The sequence below is a fragment of the Lonchura striata genome, chromosome 3 (assembly GCF_046129695.1).
Source record: "Lonchura striata isolate bLonStr1 chromosome 3, bLonStr1.mat, whole genome shotgun sequence".
Classification (NCBI taxonomy): Eukaryota; Metazoa; Chordata; class Aves; order Passeriformes; family Estrildidae; genus Lonchura; species Lonchura striata.
In genome coordinates, this window is record NC_134605.1 from 60,190,873 (window position 1) to 60,210,317 (window position 19,445).

The following is a 19,445-nucleotide window of genomic DNA, read 5'->3' on the forward strand; positions in this document are numbered from 1 at the left end:
TCTCTCTTCGGTGGCACTCGCAGCGAAGCAGCCGGCGCGCGCTGAGGCAACGGCAGCGGAGCTTGGAGGCAACCCCGGCACAGAGGAAGACCGGCCCCACTGCCACCAGATCTTCAGAGGAAAACTATACCCTTCTAAAGATCACCACTGCAGCTGCAATTCATCATCCACTGCAAGAGGAGTAATCGTCCCAGCAGGACTGCTACTGGCACCCCGACTCCTCAGGTTCTGGACTTTTTTCACTGGTTTTGTTTGTACCGATTGCATTTGCCTTTTTAAATTGTTGTCTAGTTTTCTCCTAGTAAAGAATTGTTACTCCCATTCCCATATCTTTGCCTGAGAGCCTTTTAATTTAAAGATCCTGGTAATTCAGAGGGAGGGGTGTTTGCCGTTCTCCATTGCACAGGAGGCTTTGCCCTCTTTCACAGACTCCTGTCTTGTCAAACCAAGACAGTCCCCTTCCATCAAAGGATCAAAAAGTACATTCTAGCACTGTAAGCAGTGATAACAGTACAAGCTTCCCCTTGCAAGGATTTATCAGATTATTCTTAAAACAAATATTCATATAGGGCACACCAGGACTGAACTGGTATATGAAAGTCAGTATTGGAGATTTGTTATTTTTTCAGAAGGGTGGTGGATATAGTGGGTATTTACAATGAGGATTAACATCCAGGTATACTGTTTACAAAATATTTTCCACAAGAAGTTTGGGTTTTGTTTCAGTTTTCAGTCCATTAAAATTCCAAAATGTAATTGTTTTCACAAAACCTGTGGCATCTTCTTATTTGATAACTTTTTGCATCAGACTGCACTCAGGAAAATGCTATCATAAACTAGGTTTGCATCCTTCTAGTCTACGGTTGCTCCATGAATATCGAGCATTATCTACATAAAGCCTAAGGAATAAAGTGTGGGCTAAGATTCACCTGTTCTCTAATGTCAGCAGCACTGTTTGAAGTCCTTTCAGCACAGGTGCTTTACCCTTACCAAATTCCTGGTTCCCAGGCTAAAGTAGAAATGTCTTGCATGTTCCTTACTTTGTGCTGGAAGATTTGTTTCCCAGCAGTCTCTCCACACCTGCTAGGGTTCTGCAGGTGCTTCTCTCTGCATTAAAGGCACTGAATCTAACATGGAAGTGGCCAAGTGGCCACCTGGGCCAAGTGCCAAGAGGTGTGCCACTAGGTGGAGGTCAGGCCCATGAGCACCAGCTCATGCCAGCACCACTTTTGCCTATGAGGCAAAATTATGGGAGGGTCTTGATTTGTTGAGAATTCATGGAAACTTGGTCTCTGAAACAGATGCTGTAGCAAATAAGACAGACTTGGTGATTATTCTGCAATCTCAGGGTTCTTCAAGCCTCAGCTACTCTTGCCATGAGAGCCCAAAGCACAGTGGGGGCCTGCAGGGTGACATGACACGTGCCCATCACCTTCAAGCAGGTGAGAGGGACACACAGCATGGCAGGCACAGATTGGCAGCCTCACTGGGCTCTTCTGCTTCCCCCAAAGGAGGGGAAAGGAAACATGGTGGATTTTGAGCCTTCCCTTTGACAGGAGTTGAGCAGTGGGGGTGGCAAGACAGAAGAAGAAACAGCCCTGTGTGGTTTGGCAGTGACATAAATGACCAGCACTGGCTCACATGACGCATTTAAACTGTTTTCTTCTCCGACACAATTTCTACTTTTAGATGTTTTAATTTCCTGTTATCTTTACACATCCACATGTGGGCAAGTAAACAGATTGTTCTGAATCAAACAGCTGAGCTGACTTATTGCACTGTTTAAAACAAAGCTTGAACATGTTCTTGAATAAACACGGGGACTGGATGTACCAGCAGATAGAAACAATCTCCCTTCAAACCAAAACATCCACAAGAGGCAGCAGCCCGGCCAGCAACACGGTGGTTTGTGAAGGATTGCCTCCTCCTGGGTCAGGACTGTGCCTCACACAGCCAGGGGATGGGAGGTGACAGAGCCCTTCCCAGCGGGAGTATGCCCAGCTCCCTCCCTGCAGCACTGCTGAGCATCTCCTGGGGGCCTCAGGCTGAACCAATACTCCAGGTGGCTCTCCAGGCAGATGGTTTCTGGCTTCCCACATACATAGTTGGCTCCTCCTTGCTTTTCTCTCGCTCTGCCCCATCTCCTTGGCAAGGAAATGAACATTTTCTTGTCTGGAACCTGTGCTATGGACCAGAGCATAAACAACCCATAACAGAAGATAATAAGAACATTTGACAGGCTGGAGCTCACAAGTTCTTACAATAGTTTATACACCAAATCTAAGCCCAGAGCAAGTTAAAAGATTCAGGAGTATGTCCTAAACCACAGAGCAGGGAAAACTGTTTCTGAGCTTAGGGTTCCTGCTGGTCAAGGTCACTCAACTGTTTACATAGCAATTCTGCTTTTGCCTGGCATAAGTTACAATCTCAAACACATTCTATTTCTATCAATTTTCCTTTCAGCTTGTAAGGCATTTCATAGACCCCGTGTTTATTAAATGAAAAGCCAGAGAACCCCATTATGAACTGGTGTGAAAAAATAGACTTAAGTCTATAGTGCAAGGAGGTTATGATCACGATGAAGTAATACTTTTTTCTTAGTTTGATTTTTTGACTTTTGGGCTTACTTTCCTTTGCAATTCTCACATCTGAGTTTGAATCTTCTAAAATTTCCCTGAATTTCCACATCATGCTTCACTGAACATTTCTGCAAGGAGCCAAGCAAAAAGATTTCAATTACATTTCTAATTATCTAATGTCAGGTGAGAGATCTCCTGCCTGTGCTTACCTCCGCACCATGTCCTGACTGCCCCTGATGTGAAACTATATTAGGAGAAAAGTCCTGTGAGCTTTCCTGATAGGTAAACTGCACTTTGAAAAACAAGTTTCATGTTTCCCCTATGTCTATTCATAGACTAGCAAGTTAGGGACTTTAAAAACAAACTGGGCTGCAATAAAAATATACATATGTATGTGTAGCTGTTTCTGCAACTGGAACTGCCCAAGAATGATGTGTTCAGCAAGTTTTATGTTGAGATTAATCACTATGGATAAATACCTATACTGACCTAACCCAACAATGTTTGGTAGGAAGACAATTTGAAAAAAAGGAAACAGGTGGCTCGTTCCAGGCTTGCCAAGAACATTTTAGAGCCTTGAGAACATCCACTCCCCTGCTTGACTGAATGTTGTTTGTCTCATCCACAGAGTGATTTCTTCTCTTTCCTACAACTTCCTTCTGCTGCCAGCAAATAACCTGCTCTCTGCTCATTTTATTTGTTCCCTGGGGATAGGCCTTGCCATTTGATTCCCCATGTTTTCTCTTCTTCATGTCAACTCTTCCTGATATACAGAGGCCAGGAACTGATAGAAAATTACCCTCATCTCCATCCACCTCATTCTTAGTTTCAACCAAATAAGTCAACACTTTTCACTTTGGGGTTGAAAATGCTGCTTTTCTGTGTGGTATATCAATAGTATTGGTGAACACAGATGTTCAGGGTAATCATGAGCAGATGTATGGCTTTCCTCAGCTCACCCGTCTTCCTTCTTCATCACTGAAAACCAGTACAGCATTTACAGGAAAAAAAATATACTATCTTTTTTCTTTGGTATGAGTACAAATGAGATCCTGAGGATTCAGCTAGTCCTCTGTTTTTAATAAAAGCAGGATACAGGTCCTCATTTCTCATCCATGCTTTAGAAATCCAAATAATTCAAAATAGGAGTATAACAGTGAATTACAGCATTGACAGATCCATTTACACTTTTTCTTGCTCAGTACAGGACCACATATTCCCTGAAATTCTTATGTTCTCCAAGAATTACCTCAATAAAATTTCTACCATACTTCATCAATACATAAACAATGCTTTCATATCCCTTTGTATGTCTTAAATATAAAAAACCATGCATGCCCCAGACAACATTGTACAGTGGGATCAGTGCATCCAGGTCACAGTAAATCCCAAACTGTTTGTGCTAGTCATTTCTGCATGTGCAGTATCTGTCCATTTGGGATTTCCAAATGTCTGGAGCCTGGCCTGGCTACTCCTCCACCAGGGCTTCTGGACATCTAGAAATTCCAGACATCTGGAAATTCCTGGGGTGAAAAAGAGAACTTATGCAGAAACCCAAATATTTTTGTTCAACTTATCAAGAAACTCTAGACAAGATGATGATGCTCACTGTAATGAAAACAAGCATTAAAAACATGTCAGCTATGTCCTACTGAAAGACAATAGGAGTGCCAAATTCCTCTTTGAGACCTCTCAAATCCTGCTTTGTATCTCATTTTGCCTTGGGTTTATTATGCTTCCTTTCATTACATCTAAACAGACACCCTCAGTAACTTCTCTCCTCTTCACTGTGAAAACATTTCTGAGTACCACATTATACAGTGCACTTTCAAGCTCCCATCTTTACTTCTCAGTATGTTCAGCCTGTTTTGTTGGCTTTTTCTTCTTCATGGCTCCATAACTTACACATCTCAGGGGATCTGTGGGCTATTTTTACTGGCACATCACTCCCTGAGTCATATGTGCACGTAGCTTTGCAGTACTGCTGTACAAACACTTGATATGAGCTGTGCATCGCTTTACGAAGCTTCAATCGATTAGGCAATTGTTCCAAAACAAGACTAGGCCTACATTACTCCTAGAGTTATCTTCTAGATATAATAAACAAATTGTGAACTGAGTTCAATTCATTCTAAGAACAGTGTGGTCAAAGGGAACATTCGTGCTTAGAATATTTGGAATGAGTGAATATGCATGAACACTTTGCTGTTACTGTGGGATGAATTGAAGTCCTGATTAATGGATGTAACTTTCGTGGTCAGAATGATAAATTAGACAGTAAGATTGAGGAGAAAACAATTTTAAAAAATGGACACATGGAGAGAACATTTACATCCTTGAATCATCAATGGAGTAATAGAATGCTGGGTGTGATTTTTGGTCAGATTTTTGGTTTCCGATTAATTTTATATACTTGACCTAAAAATTAAAAATTAATAAGGCATATAAAAACACACAAATAGAAAAAAAATGTAGCTAGGCAAAATGAAAGCGGTATCAGATTTAGAAAGTGGTAATTGTTTCAGATCACAAACCTGTTAAAACACACTTGGAATTAATGCCAGGAGTTAGTTATATTGCTTGCACTGAGGCAGGCAGTCTTTTCAGAGAGTGAATTCTGTTGCTTATAGCTCTGTAAACTGTGGTGAAATTTTCTTTGTTGGTGAATAGTAGTTATTTCCACTTCTCTACAACAGTAGGACCCCATTGTTTTTTCCAGGCTGCTTTCAGTAATCCAACGCTTTCAAGCCAAAGCAACCGCCATAGACATTTCAAATAAACACGTTGCATATTCATGTTGGTAAAGGGGACATTCTGACAACAAATAAGTTTTATAATCAAAACATATTTTAAATTAATCTGAAATGTGTCTTAATTTTACAAAAACAGATAAAAATTGTTTTGATGACCAAACCAGAATTTGATCATGCCAAAACAAAAGCAGAATATGTTCAGCGTATGGTTTAAGGTTCACATATTAATTTTTGGATAATAATAAGTGTATCTATATATGTATTTAAAGTAATATTAAAACATTTTAAAGGAAAGGATTATACATAAAATGGTCTGTTCCCTGTTTCTGTGCTGTTGGATTTGGGGTTTTTGTCTTGCATGGTTTTTATTTTTTTTCCCCACAGAATGTCTCCTAAAGATAATTTTTGCATTTACTCCCTATGACAAAAGTTATATTTGCCTTAAAATGTGTGCCTGATATCTTCAGCAAAAGGTGCCATTGAAATGCAAAATTTGTATTTATAAATAGGTACTGGCATAATCAGCACACTCTAAGCAAACAGGAGTTAAGGTTCAAATTTTTTGGTATTAAGATGTAAGTACTTTGAGGAAAGTTAATAATTTTGTAAAATATAAGATAATGTTTTCTAGCTAATGAGTTGATAAAAATAATGGATTTCAAAGTAGGTTTCAAAAGCATTTCAGATGGTTTGAAATAATGCTTTAAAAGGTCAGAAAAACCTGCATTATCCAAGAATGCATGTAATCTATAATTTAATGCATAGTATCTGCTCTAATCCTGACATTACCCTGCCAGAATCTGACTCATTATTGTATAAAAATTAATACCTCAAAAATCCTAAGTGCTATGTGAAATCTTTAGGTAGTATTTACATTTTGAGTGGCAAAATCTTCAGAAAGAAAAAAATTTCTCTCCAGATCTGTACTAAATCACACACCTGACCATGTTAGGAAAGGAAAAACAGTTGTGGCTGTATAATCTTAGTAAAGATATATGAGCTTCTTTATGGAAGCTCTGATTTCTTAGGAATAGAAAGCCTACTTCTCAATCTATAGCTAAAATTCCATGTCCTTCTAATCTGTATTCACTTGAGAAAGCAGATGGGACTGTTAGAATGAGTAAGACATCATTGAGCCCAGAATTCTTTGACAGATTATAACATTTTAAAACTCAGTTTGAATGATCTTTCAATGTAACACACAGGTTGCAGAAGTGAAATGTATTTTCTATCCATTTCTCAATGAAGAATTGTTCCATATGGAAAGCAATTTTGTTTCCATTTAGAGCAAAAAAGTAGAAATCAGATGGAAAACAACTTAATTTCTTGTTTGGGAAATTCCAATCGCCACATTTAGTTGTTAGTTGTAGGGGTAAAAATAAACTTTTAATTCCAAGTCTTGATGTGCAAACTAGTAATTTTATTTTCTGTAGAAACCTACAGAACCTATATAATCAAGAAAAAGATTAATCTGTTTTCTTACAGATGTTAAAATCTACATGCAAAAACCTTTTCCTGAAGGCCATATCCAGTCTTCAATCTGGTTCATCCAGTTTGAAATATTTCCTCCCAAACTGCCTCCCTTGCAGTTCTGTCACATTTGTCTCTGGAAGACATCGTGGGGTTGACAATGGATGACCTATTTCTTGTTTGTTCTGTTGAGTGATTTTGCTCATGACATTTTGATGCAAAATGCTTCTTTCCCCCTAATTCTTTTGTCTTGTATAGTTTCTCAAGTTTTGTCTTTGGGTGCATCTCCATGACATAGTGCCTTGGCAGTATGTCCAAGCTACCTTGGGTGCAAAAGCAGTGCACATTAACACAACATCCTGTCTAGGTTAATTGGCCTGGCTGAGAGGGTTTGTAAGCAGAGTATCACATTGATGCTCTAACCCTTATTGCACCACAATCAGGTTGCAGGATGTTTCTCAGCAATAATACAGCCTTGTCCTGCGACATCATCATCAGTGCCAGAGGCTGCAAGGAGACAAAATCTGCAATATCTACAGCAGCCAGAAGAGGATGAAGCTCTGAGAGACAAGACTTGCATAGAGAGCCCCTTCATCTGCTGTGTCTGTTGAGTACACTGCCACAATTAATTCCTGGCAAAGGCTGATGAGGACTAAAAGTAGCAGTCAAAGGGATACTGGAAGAAAAAGAGTGTGTTCATAACACTTGGCAGGGATTATGAAATTCAAATCACAGAATGACAGAATATGCTGAGTTGGAAGGGACCCACAATGATCATCGAGCTCAACCCTGGCCTGTGGCAGCACTATCCCCAAGAGTCACCATGTGCCTGGGGGAATTGTTCAAATGCTTCTTGAACTCTGTCAGGCTTGGTGCTGTGACCACTTCCTTGAGGATCCTATTCTAATGCCTCACCACCCTCTGGGTGAAGAACCTTTTCCTGATATCCAACCTAAACCTCCCCTGACACTTCAGGCCATTCCCTCAAGTTTTATAAAATTTTATCTGTCAAAAGTATCAGTGTCAGAAACCATTCACATTTTTCCAGAGATCATTTCCAAAGGATGCTTTTGAATATAACAAGTACAAGACTTTTGTTGCTAATGATGACTGCAGTGATTGTGCTGCTCTTGAAATCAATTCCAGATGCTTTCACTTCTTTTGAGGAGCTACTGTTTTGGCTAATCTATCTCATGCTATTCCAAGAAGAAAATGAACAAGCCTTACATGGTATCTTAAAGTTCCCTCAGCACCTTCAATGAGTACCAGATTGTCTATTTTCAACCTTGTATAGCACAAGATTCTCTCCCCTTGTTTCACTGAAAAAGGTTACTGGCCACTCATAGTGATGAGAACTATTTTAAAGTCAGCATGTATTTTTGCTATCTTACATATCTTTTTTTAAGCCACATCTAACGTTAGCAGTATGATGAGAAGTTATCTGTCCTTAGGAAAAAAGCAGTGTCTGTGATAGGTCCATTTTTCAGAATTCACCTTACTAAGACACACATAAGTACTAAATAGCACTGTCTGGACTTTAAAAAGTGAAAGCAAACAGGTACAATAAGAAGGTAAGAAAGTGCTTGCTGAATTTTATGCTGATGTGTTCTTTCTTGACACCTAGAGCAGTGTAATTATCCTGTTGACTGTTGAGTTTACTTTTACTGTTTACTTTTAAGTAAAATATTCGCTTTGACTTGTCTAAAACTTATTTAGGTGGAAATACAGGGGGTTTTTATGCCTGATTTCAATATACTATGCTTTAAAAAATTAAAATAGTCTGATTTCAATCAGGAAGAAATTCAAAGTAAAAAATTCATCCAAAAAAGACAAGAACTTTGTTCAATCTTTTAAAAATATTCTTAGTCTCTGTAATGGCTGATTACTCTCATGGATACACTAATGCAGCTGAAAATAGCCTGTAGACTCAGATTCATAACATGCCTATACTATTATGAATGTCTACAAATGAAACTAATTCAATAGCTTTGAGTTGTTCTGTGGAACCAGAAATGGAATAATAAAAAGAAAATATTCAGGTTATGTGAAAATCCTGTATGCAGGATTAGTTCCTGTAACATAATTGGTCTAATGGATGAAGCTGTAGAAGTGCATCTTAGCTGATGGTAGACTGAAAACAGAAATCTCCTTTCAAACAAGCATCTTTATGTATTGCTCCAATTCAAAACTTCAAATGACTGCAAAATAAATTGCTTCATATTAAAAATCCCAGTTGTTTCTCATTTGGTTGTTGGGATACTCAAGAGGTGTAATGGTGTTTTTGCAGCAAAGATAGGAAATTAAATAAAGTATGGTGATGTTTACTGCCAGTACAGCTATTAACCAAACTTCCATTTGCAGTAAGGACACTATAAGCTACACTTAAAATAGAATTTAATTAATGGAAGTCTTGTTAATTACCACTAGGGCTTTATTAATCTTGTAGCATTTCTTCTTCAACAAATTACAATAGCTGTACCTTTCAGTGTCATTGGCTGGATTGGAATTGTTATGCCATGGGCAAGTGTAAACTGTAATTTTGTTTATATCAAAATTATGTCTGTCAAGAACTTGATTTGAAGCTGACCAGGAGGTTAAAAATAACATTATAAGCAACCCATGGTTCTCTGTTCCAATGACCTGATCAGGTCAAATCAGGAACAGACAAGCTCAGGACTGTGCAAGATGAGCACTTTGCCATGTTATAGGCAACTGCAATTCCTGATTTGTCTAATTGCCTGGGATCAGACCTGGTGAGTCCTGGGAAGCTCTCAGAGCATTCATATGAGCTTCAAACGCATATAATAGATACTGTTTTTAAAAAAATTACCTGTTAAATATTTCCTGTAGCTCCCAGAAGTGTTTCCAAAATTGGCTTGCAGTTATAGTGTAGCTATGAAATACTGTCCAGAAGGTGAGTCAGCAGCATATGCATTTACAGATAATTTCTGAATGAACACAGCTGTATTGCTTAGTGATTCACTGTCATGGTAGTTCAAACTTTTATGGGGCCTAATCAGATGAACTCAGGATAAAGGCAAATGACTCGCAATTATAAATGTATCTGTTATCAGAACTATTTAGCAAGATCTTAAAAAAGGCTTTAGAATTTTTTTCCCGGGTGTTTAAATATTTATCTGGCATTTCTTTTTAACTCTGGTGCAAATCTTTGTCATCTGTGTATTTATCCAGTCTTTTGTAGATTTGACACAGATAAATATATCCTGTATAAATATAGGATAAGAACATTTAAAGCAAGATAAAGCAAGATACCGGACAATGCTGGTGGGTGGACAAACAGCATCACTAACTGCTGCTGGTCATGAGATTCTTGTAGCTGAGCAAGACAGCAGTTCTATCTGTGTGAATGAAGCACATAATGGAAACTCTGGGCTCTGAAAGCAGATGTCTCTACTAAATGCTTTTAACCAAGAAGTCATCTGTCCTGGCTGGAGTCTTACTGCTTAGTCTAAATAAAGGTGGATGTGACGTTCCAGACACATGGAAAAGTGGACATAGGGTCAGAAATGTCCTCAGGGAGCTTTCAGCAGAGCTGAAGTTTGTTTGTGGAGGGGAAGCTTTATGCTCAATAGTGGTATAACCACTTTTGTCATCATTGGGTGACAAGGGCTAACAGCAGGGCAATAGGTGTAATGTGTAAAGTGTAAATAAGTGTTTTCCAAAACTAAGGAAAGAAGATGCAGCAGGACTGCACTATAACAGGTTAGGCAAAAGGAAGATGAAGAAGATGGTAGTGGTTATAGTGAAAAGCAGAGAGCGAGGAAGGAGAAAAACTTAGAGTAAAATTATAAGAAAGAAGAAATCACCAAAACTAGGGAGAAAGATATGTTCATTTAATTTGATGCAATAGAGAATAAGACAGATCGTGTTGTTTGCTATTTATTTACCCACACTCTATGTCTCCATTACCTGAACCAATGTAATTTGTAGCTCAAAATTTCAGAAGTATCTTTGATGTAAATTTCACTGGGGATTACTCTGATCAACTGAGGAAAAAAGTATACTAGTTTTTGTGGTCTGTTTAAAATAGCTTTTGTAGACCATGTGTTGGCTGCATGGCTAACTGGGATATAGCCAAGGAAAGAAACTGAAAAACAAGCAGCAAAGGACTGAAGTAAAACAGGTGAACAGATAGATTAGCCTATTAATCCAACAGATAGATTAGGGAGGCTGCACAGGCAAAAACATTTTGTGGGCTTCTTCTCAATCCAAGACGATTCCTGAAATTTATCAGCATTAGAAGATTAACAAAGTTACCAGCCAGCTTGCTGATCTAGCTGTGCTCAGGAGTGAAATCCCTCATCACATAATAACATTTAGAAAAGCTCCTAAAATTTATCTTCTGTCTCTAACATTTGGACACTGATTAAACAGGATCATCAGACAGGATTGTCAGTGTCCAGCTTTACAGAGCAGCATTTCACAAAATTAAATCACTTCTATTCACAACAGATGAACTTGAGAAGATGGCTGTCCAAATAAGCACTGCTGAAGAGCCTAGGACATGGGCTCCAGCAGCTACATCTGAAATACTCTATCATCAAGCAGTAGATACGGAATGGATAAAGAATGGAAATAGCTTTTTAATGTATTCCTAGTAAGTGTCAAAAAGATAATATGCAGCTGGAAATATATTTTCTTTTATTACCCATGTATAAAACACTAAAGTCATTTCATGGGTGCATAAGAAATTATTGTTAAGATTGTTTTTTAATAACACGTATGTCAGGGGTTTTGGGGGAAGTAAATTCCTCCTGTCTCTGTTTCAGACCAGAATGCTCAGGGCAGATCCAACAGTCATAGAATGATTTCTCTTCACCCCTGCCATCTGCTTGATGTTTTGAAATGGTTACTCTGTGTGCATGTGTGTGCACACATGCATGGAATGGTCTTCAGGTCACACCCTGACATTAGTGGCTTCAGTCAGAGGCTTTCAGTGTACATCTGTGAGAGGAAGCAGAAGGTGGAGGACAGCTCACTTGCTCTGGGAGTCATTTGGAATCTTCTTTGTTTGACAGGTCTTTCATAGCACTTTAAAAAAATTGTCCTTTTTCTTTTTCCCTTTTCTCCTTTTCATTCCATTTTTCATGGATGAATGGAAGAAGTAAAGGTCTTACTATGAATAAATAAAGACTCTTCAGTTGTTACTGGAGCAAATTGGTGCAAATGGTGCAAATAGTGCAAGTGGTGCAAATTTTGTATTTTTTAAGTTTTGTGTGGGTCCCAGGAACTGCAGCCTACTATCAAAACTGCTCCTCCTGTGACTCCTTCACAGTCTTGTATGACATGAGCACAGACTTTCCATGCCTCTGATGTGAGTGCCAATAACTTGACTTAGAATGTGTAAATAACTTGACTTAGAATTTCCTTCTGGGAGGGCTTAAGTAGTTTCCTTAGGATTTCACACCCACAGATCTGTGACTGGAATTTGACAGACAACTTGTTGCACATTCTAATGCCCAGTGTAATTATTTCAGCCTACTGTTTGCACAGTACCACATTTCCGTACATTCAGGTGCATAGGACTACAGATAGAAGTACCATTCTAAGTGTAGTAAGGTATACCAGATTATGTTTGTACAGAAATATATTGCTAAGTATGGAAATCACAGAATTTTCCCCTTACTGAGATACACAATGTCACCTCTTCTGCTCCCCTGTGCTCTTGGGAATTTATCTGATAGTGTGCCACAGATTGAACCAGGACTAGTTCTGTTTTTCATGCTACTAACTGGAACCGATGGGAAAACAAAAGGACATTTTGCATTTTATTTTAACTTTGTGTTGAAAAAAACAGAAGCTGAAAATTATCCAAAAGCTAACATGCTCAGTATGAGTTTTCATGCCAATGTTTTGTTTTCCAACTAAATTTCAAAGTCTTCTTAGGAAGCACAGACTGGTAAATGCCTTGGCTCATTTTCAGCAAGATGTAACTGGCCCCTGCATTTGAGATCAGTACACATGAATTAGTTCATAAACTTTGTTACATCCTGTCTTTAAAAGCTCATTTCAAGAAGTTGAACAAAATAGTAAATGTGAGCATCTGATACTCCACATTTGTACATCCTTAAGTGGTCTTACTTAAGGTTACATTCACTGTGTGAATAAAAGGATGTTTAGGCTACACCCAGTGAATTATTACATTTTTACAGCATATTGATTATTTCAGTTACACATAAGTAATATTTTAATAAAAAATCTTCAGAGAAAACCCACAGTCTGAGGTGAAACCCATCTTTTTTGTACTTATCCTGACAGATGTGGAGAAGTATTTTAAAAAAAATTATTTGAACATGTACAATAACTGACCAAAACTTTTGCACAATATAAATATCAGTGAAAGCAATAATTTCTGTGTGCCTCTATATTTCTGATGTTTCCCTGTATATGTGCCTTATGTGCATATATTATTTTTGTCTTAAGCACTTCATAGATGTTTATAATAATTTTACACTTTAATAATAAAGCATCTTAATAATTAAAGTTCACCCAATAATTTACACATGCAAGACATCAAAGGATTCAGTCAGTGTATTCAATGTCCTTGAAATAGGCGAAGTTTAAAAAATGATAGTTTTAATACTTGGCATTCCTTCATACAGAAATTATTCCAGTCCTTCCTCTTCCTCCCCCCTCTGTCCTTGGCTTATTTCTGTACAGTACTGTGAATGTTAAGTGTCTATTGTAATATAAAGCCCCTTTTCAGGACTGCCAGAGGAATTTTCCAGCTAAATGCCACATAACCAGCATATGCAAAATGTAATGAACCCATCTGTGGGCGTAAGTCTGTTCAGTATAGCCTAATATCGTCATCCAGACTGCACTTGGGCATCTATCACTTGTATGAGAGTTAGCAACTAGTTCCAAATATTTGCTGAAGAGACATTAAATGACTTTCTCATAGCAAACTTTAGCAAACTTTTTTGAAGTGTATGCAAGTTTACCTGTCATTAATTCTTTCCAAAACAGGAAAATAATCTGTGTTCTATTAGAGTGCAATTGGATAAGCCCTAATTTATGACTTAAGAAAAATAATTAGCCCACATTATAATGCACAAGACTAAATTCCACTCAATTATGTTGATATAGATCCACTGCAATTCCATTAGTTGATGATTTTTTTTCCAAGTTAACGTTGAAGTGACTAAAATTCAAATGCTTCCCGTAATTTCTGTTGTTGTGTCTTGGTCTTTTTCTTTCTCCTCCAAAAGTTTTTAAAGAGTGACTGAGGGGACAGTAGGCAAAAATGAACGGTACATTTCTAGAGGGATTTTTATTCTAAGGAGGCAAAATTTTAAGATCTCTTTATGTGAGTGTGGAATTACTGCATTTCTACATTTTTTTGATAGGGAGAAGCCAAAAGTCACGCACCAATCCTCTTGCTGTGCAAAAGAGACCTGAGCAGAGCACCGCAGATGTGCTTGCAAGGCTGGGGGTGTTCCCAGTGGGCACAGAGCATCCTGTCAACTCACTCAGCTGTTTCTCACTTGTAAATGCATATGCTTGGCCTTTTCCAGGTGCAATTATGCACTATCATCACTACTGTTTCTTACACGTGCCTAAAGCTGACCTGGTACTAAGTCCTGCTGATTCCAGGCCTTTTTCCAAACACTCATGCATTAATTAGATGTTTGCCACATTTTTCTAAAGGAAAAGCTTCCTTTAGCTTCCCATTTAGGTTTTTTTTTTTCTAAATCAGTTCTAAGCAATAAAAAATGGGTGAGATTTTCATTGTGTTTCTGTTATGATGCATAATTCCTTCAGTATGACAAGAAATTTTGTCCTGAAAAACTGAGAAGTACTGTTATACACAGAAATGCTATATTGCCTTTATTATGAAGAGTAAAATGACATTTTACTGCCTAAGGAGAAGAATTTGAAAAATGGAGAAATATCTCCTAAGAATATTTTAAATTTAATTGTCCTTTAAATATGTATTTTCTCAAAGTTTCTCTGTCTGGAAAGACTTTTTCAACATCAAGCATGCTTCTGCAATCCATACCAAAGAGTTCATGTGCACATTTTAGAACTCTCAAGAGCTTTTGCTATGTAGTCAGTATAGTTGGAACAAAATTAATGTCATGCTTGAAGCTACATGTTTCAGCCTTTTTGTTATACATTTTTTGGGGGAAAAAAGGAACCTTTAGAAGAGGCTTTTACAGCATATCTAAATTACATCAAATAAATGCTCAACTGCCTGCTTTCTTCAAGGCAATCATGCATTACTTTATCAGGCAGTCATATGAATTTTAACTTCCATTGTTCACTTGTTCACAGTTTTCTGAAGTGAGCTCATTTGGAGTTGAGGTTAGAAGCACAATCACATCAAATTGCTTTGAAAAGTCTGGTCAAAACTTTCTGAAATGACTATTGCTGTGAAAACTTGAAGGTAATCAGTTCAGTTCCTCTTCCATTCTCTGTATGTGAAGGAGAGAAATCTCACTGCCTTACAACCAAAACCAATGGGTCAGATGCTGCCACTGTGAGATATCAAGCATAGATGTTACACACTTCAAATGGTGAGACTGTGTGTCAGTTCATGATGGGCTTCTACATTTTTCATGGAAATAAAAGAATGATATCACCTACCTCTATCTCCTTATGCTATGTGCATTGATGCTCACACAGCCTTCCTCCTCCACGGAAAGAGGGTACATTTAGAAGTAATGCTAATAAGAATAGGTAGGTGCTTCAGTGGGCTCATTATTCAGGTTTCCTAGACTGATCTTTAAAACATGCTTCATCTTCACCTTGAGAGATCTGACATTTGTTAAGACTTCTTTCCTTCTACTGTCTTAAATTGAAAATCTTTTCAATTTTGAGTGCACTGATACTGATAAAAAGACTCCAAAAGCTGCAGTTCAAACCAATACTAGGAATAGCATTAGAAATTTACTCTCTATAAAAAAAATATATCACTTCAGTTCTATCCATTTTGATTAGACACTTATTTTGCAAGTTTGGGATTTTTTTTAATAAATTCTACTTATTTTGGTTTTGGAATGGTAAAATGATGTGTTGTTGAGTTTCAAAGATATGCAGCGGTGCCTGTACACAGATCAAATGCTTTGTAGATAAGAAAATGTTGCCTAAGCAGTGATTGGGAAGGTATTTATAATATGCAGAATCAGTTACTGGCATTAAAACTCACTCACTTTAAGTCAGTATGTTTTCCCTCATTCCCAGAATGATTCTTCCTGGAAATCCTGGCTAGGTTTGCTCCATAATGCAAACTAACTTGGTAATGGACCAGTGGTCATTCTGCTTGCTGACATGGAGCACGGCTGTATTTTCCCAAAAAGTTGTTGTCACTGATTCAGAATGGCATTCACCTGGCATCTGCACCTTAGGAGTTCATGTTCTTATTCATGTCCTGAAATTAAAATTTCAGGGATGCAAATGGATAGTCCCAGGTTCAGACTACTTATCAAGTAGAAAACTGATAGATATCTTAGGAATTTTAAGACTTTTGACCTTTCCTAAACATGCAATTATTGTCTCATTGGTGCATATTTAGAATCTCTTATTTAAGCTTTTTTTGAGATTTCATCTTCCAGCTGAAAGAAAGGCTAAAAAAAAATATGGAAGAAGGGATTTTGGCTTTTATTTGTGAGATATTCAAGTTTTGATTTATTTTTATTTTACTTTTCTATCTGAATATAGTTTGCAAACAGTAAAAAGATCAATATTAAAGTATGTGCTCAAGCATGAAAATTGCTTATTTAGGAAACAAAATGGTCCTAACTTGCTGCTGATGCTAAATCAAGGCAATTGACAGCTTATCTATGTGAGCATCAGAAAGAAAAGCTTCATTGTTTTCAGTCATTGGATGGAAGGGTTTTACATTAATTTTCGCCATTATGACCAAGTGAAATAGAGCAACACAGCAGCATCTTCTGTCTTCATCTTATGAAATCAGGGCAAAGTTACAGCCACATACACCTGTGGTAACCGAAGGAAAGAGTGTGTTTCATACCAAAGTGTAATGCCTTCACTACCAGACAAGTTGCAATTACAGAGAAGTTACCCTGATAATATAGTTGTGCCAGCAGTTTCCTAAAGCATTAGAGAAAGGATTAGGTGAGAAAAGACAGAAATGCACCTTCCTTCTCCATCTATTTTTCTTGAACTCCTATTAAAATTTCACTACAAAGCAAAGCAGACTGGAGGATGTAGAAAACCCATCAGGGATTTTATTTTCCATACTAAACTGTGCCACTCCTAATCTCTTCACAGTATCTGGGACTCTGGTGATTGATAAGCCTTCACTGATATCAGTCAGTGATGCTTAATGGGGCATGTAGCTGACCAAGTGATCTGTGAAACTCTCCCTCTGTGGTTTCCAGCTGAGAAGAAATTCTTGTCAACCTCAAACCGCTATGACAATTTGCAGATTAATTTCATTTGGACTGCTGTTACACCACATTAACTCTCTGAACATTTCTGATGGCAGCAAAACACAGATTTGTGGAATAAAAATGACATAGGAAGATATGGATTTTCTGTTATTCAGTGTCTGAAGTATAATCATGGCATTAAAAAAAATAATTTCCCCAAATTGCCTAATTGGGTAGTTTTAAACCTCTAACTCTGCTCTTAAAGGGCAGACTTTTCTGCAAGAGACAGTGGGTGATCTGATTGCCAGTGGCTGCTCTGGTCTGAACCCAGCTGTGGTGGTGGGAAAAGTGGAAGGGACACTTGTCCCTAGTTCACTTAGCATTGCTTCTCTGTGGGAAATTACTGCCCATCAGACTTAGTGGCTGGATTACTTGTTTTCTTCTTGCAGTGTGAACTGTTTCTTTTAGGTGCAATGTAAACCGCACCTTTACTTGCTCCAATCAAAATGAATTCACTTAAACACTGCAGAGTAAACTTTACTGACCTGGTTCTTCTTTGTGCAGTTAACACAAGAAACTCAGGTCTGGGGAGACCTGAGCAATTCCTGGGGTCAGGATCAGCCCGGTGTGGCAAAAAGGGGTGATAGAAAATCTTCCCTTTGGCTGTGATATTCTCCTGTCTGCATCAGCAACTGACTATTTTTGGGAGGGAGAATTTTATGTTCATCCTGCTGGTATACGCTGAAAAAAAAAAGAAACAAACAAATTTTTTTCCAAAATGTCACTGAAATCAGCAGAAACTACATGTACAACAGTTTGAGAGAGAGAGAAGATGCTGTTTTCAGATGAAGGTATATCTCTTTTATTGCACTTTAACAAGACACTATTACTTCTGATCAAGAGTTTTGTTTGGCCTTTCCATGGAACAGAGCTTTTAGTTGCATTTCACTCTTTGCAGTATAAGGTTGGAATGAAAATATCACTTTCCAAACACAGTGTTTCACCACTTTTTTTTTTCTTCTGTGAAGCTGCCTCCCCCTGTTCTGGCACTTTTCTACTAGTGAAATCATTTTTGTTCTATTCCAAAAGCACTGATGCAATAGGGCAATAGGAAATATACAGGGCAAGTGGCATTTCCCTCACTGAGCCCTTTCTTAAAATGTCTGTTGGTTTCTTCCATCATCCCATGATGCTAAGGAGGGTCTGTTTTGGTGTAGAGCCTGTCTCAGTGTCAGTTAATATTCTGCAAAAAGTATTTTTTAACTACTATATTTAAAAACCAGAATTTTCTCAGTTTCTTGACATATCTTATGATGCCTTATCCCTCATGTCAGACTTATGGTTTACTATCTTCCTTTTAATTTTTCTTCATTCCTATTCAAGTATCTTCTTCAAGAGTCTTTATATTGCAACTACTAAAATTCAAGACAGACTACCCAAACAAGATCTTTGCTCTACAACAAGTAATGCTGTGGAGTTCAAATCTTCCGTTTACATTAAAGGCAAATTTTCAGACATCTATTTTTGTCTCCAAAGTCATCAGATGGAATAATTTGTGAAAATTGGCATGAGACTCCCAATTGCTTGTTCTGCTTTTCAGTTCTGGCTGTAGCTCTACTTGTTTCACCAAGGTGCTCCAGGTTTACACATCAGGCTCAAGTGAATTAAACAGGAGCTGTCCTTCCATGTATAAAGCCAAACATGCTGAAAAAAAGATGGTAGGTATTATAGTATGGCAAATCAAGGTTACTAAATGCTCTTTAAAATATCTGCCTACATGCTAAGGGAAATGAGCAGGAAAATATTCAGAGGTGTAGTAACCAGAGGATGTTCATAGCTAGACCTTTTTGCTACATTTGTGTAGAGAACCACAACTTGAACTTACAACTTGAAAATTCTGAGCTGCATACATCCTGCTCCAGAGGTTAGCTTCAGCTGGGTTCACAAAACAGGCTCATGTCTGATTCAAAATTTCTAATAAAAAGGGAGAGATTCTGGATACTGAGGCCAGCATCAGGGAGACAGGAATGGTAGGTTGTAGTTTCTGATCTGGTGAAGAGTAGCTACGTAAAATGAACTTCACAGGGCAAGACTGGCAGCTGAAAAACTAGTTTTGGACAGTATATAAATACCATAGAATGAAATGTCTTCTGATAATAAATGTATTCTGTTATGATGTGCCACTGAAGTGTCAGCAATGCCAGCTGGAAGCCCTGTGCTGGGGGCCCAGCCCAGTCCTGCACTGCCCAAACCTGCTGGCTCCTGACTTCAGCCCTCTTGCTTTT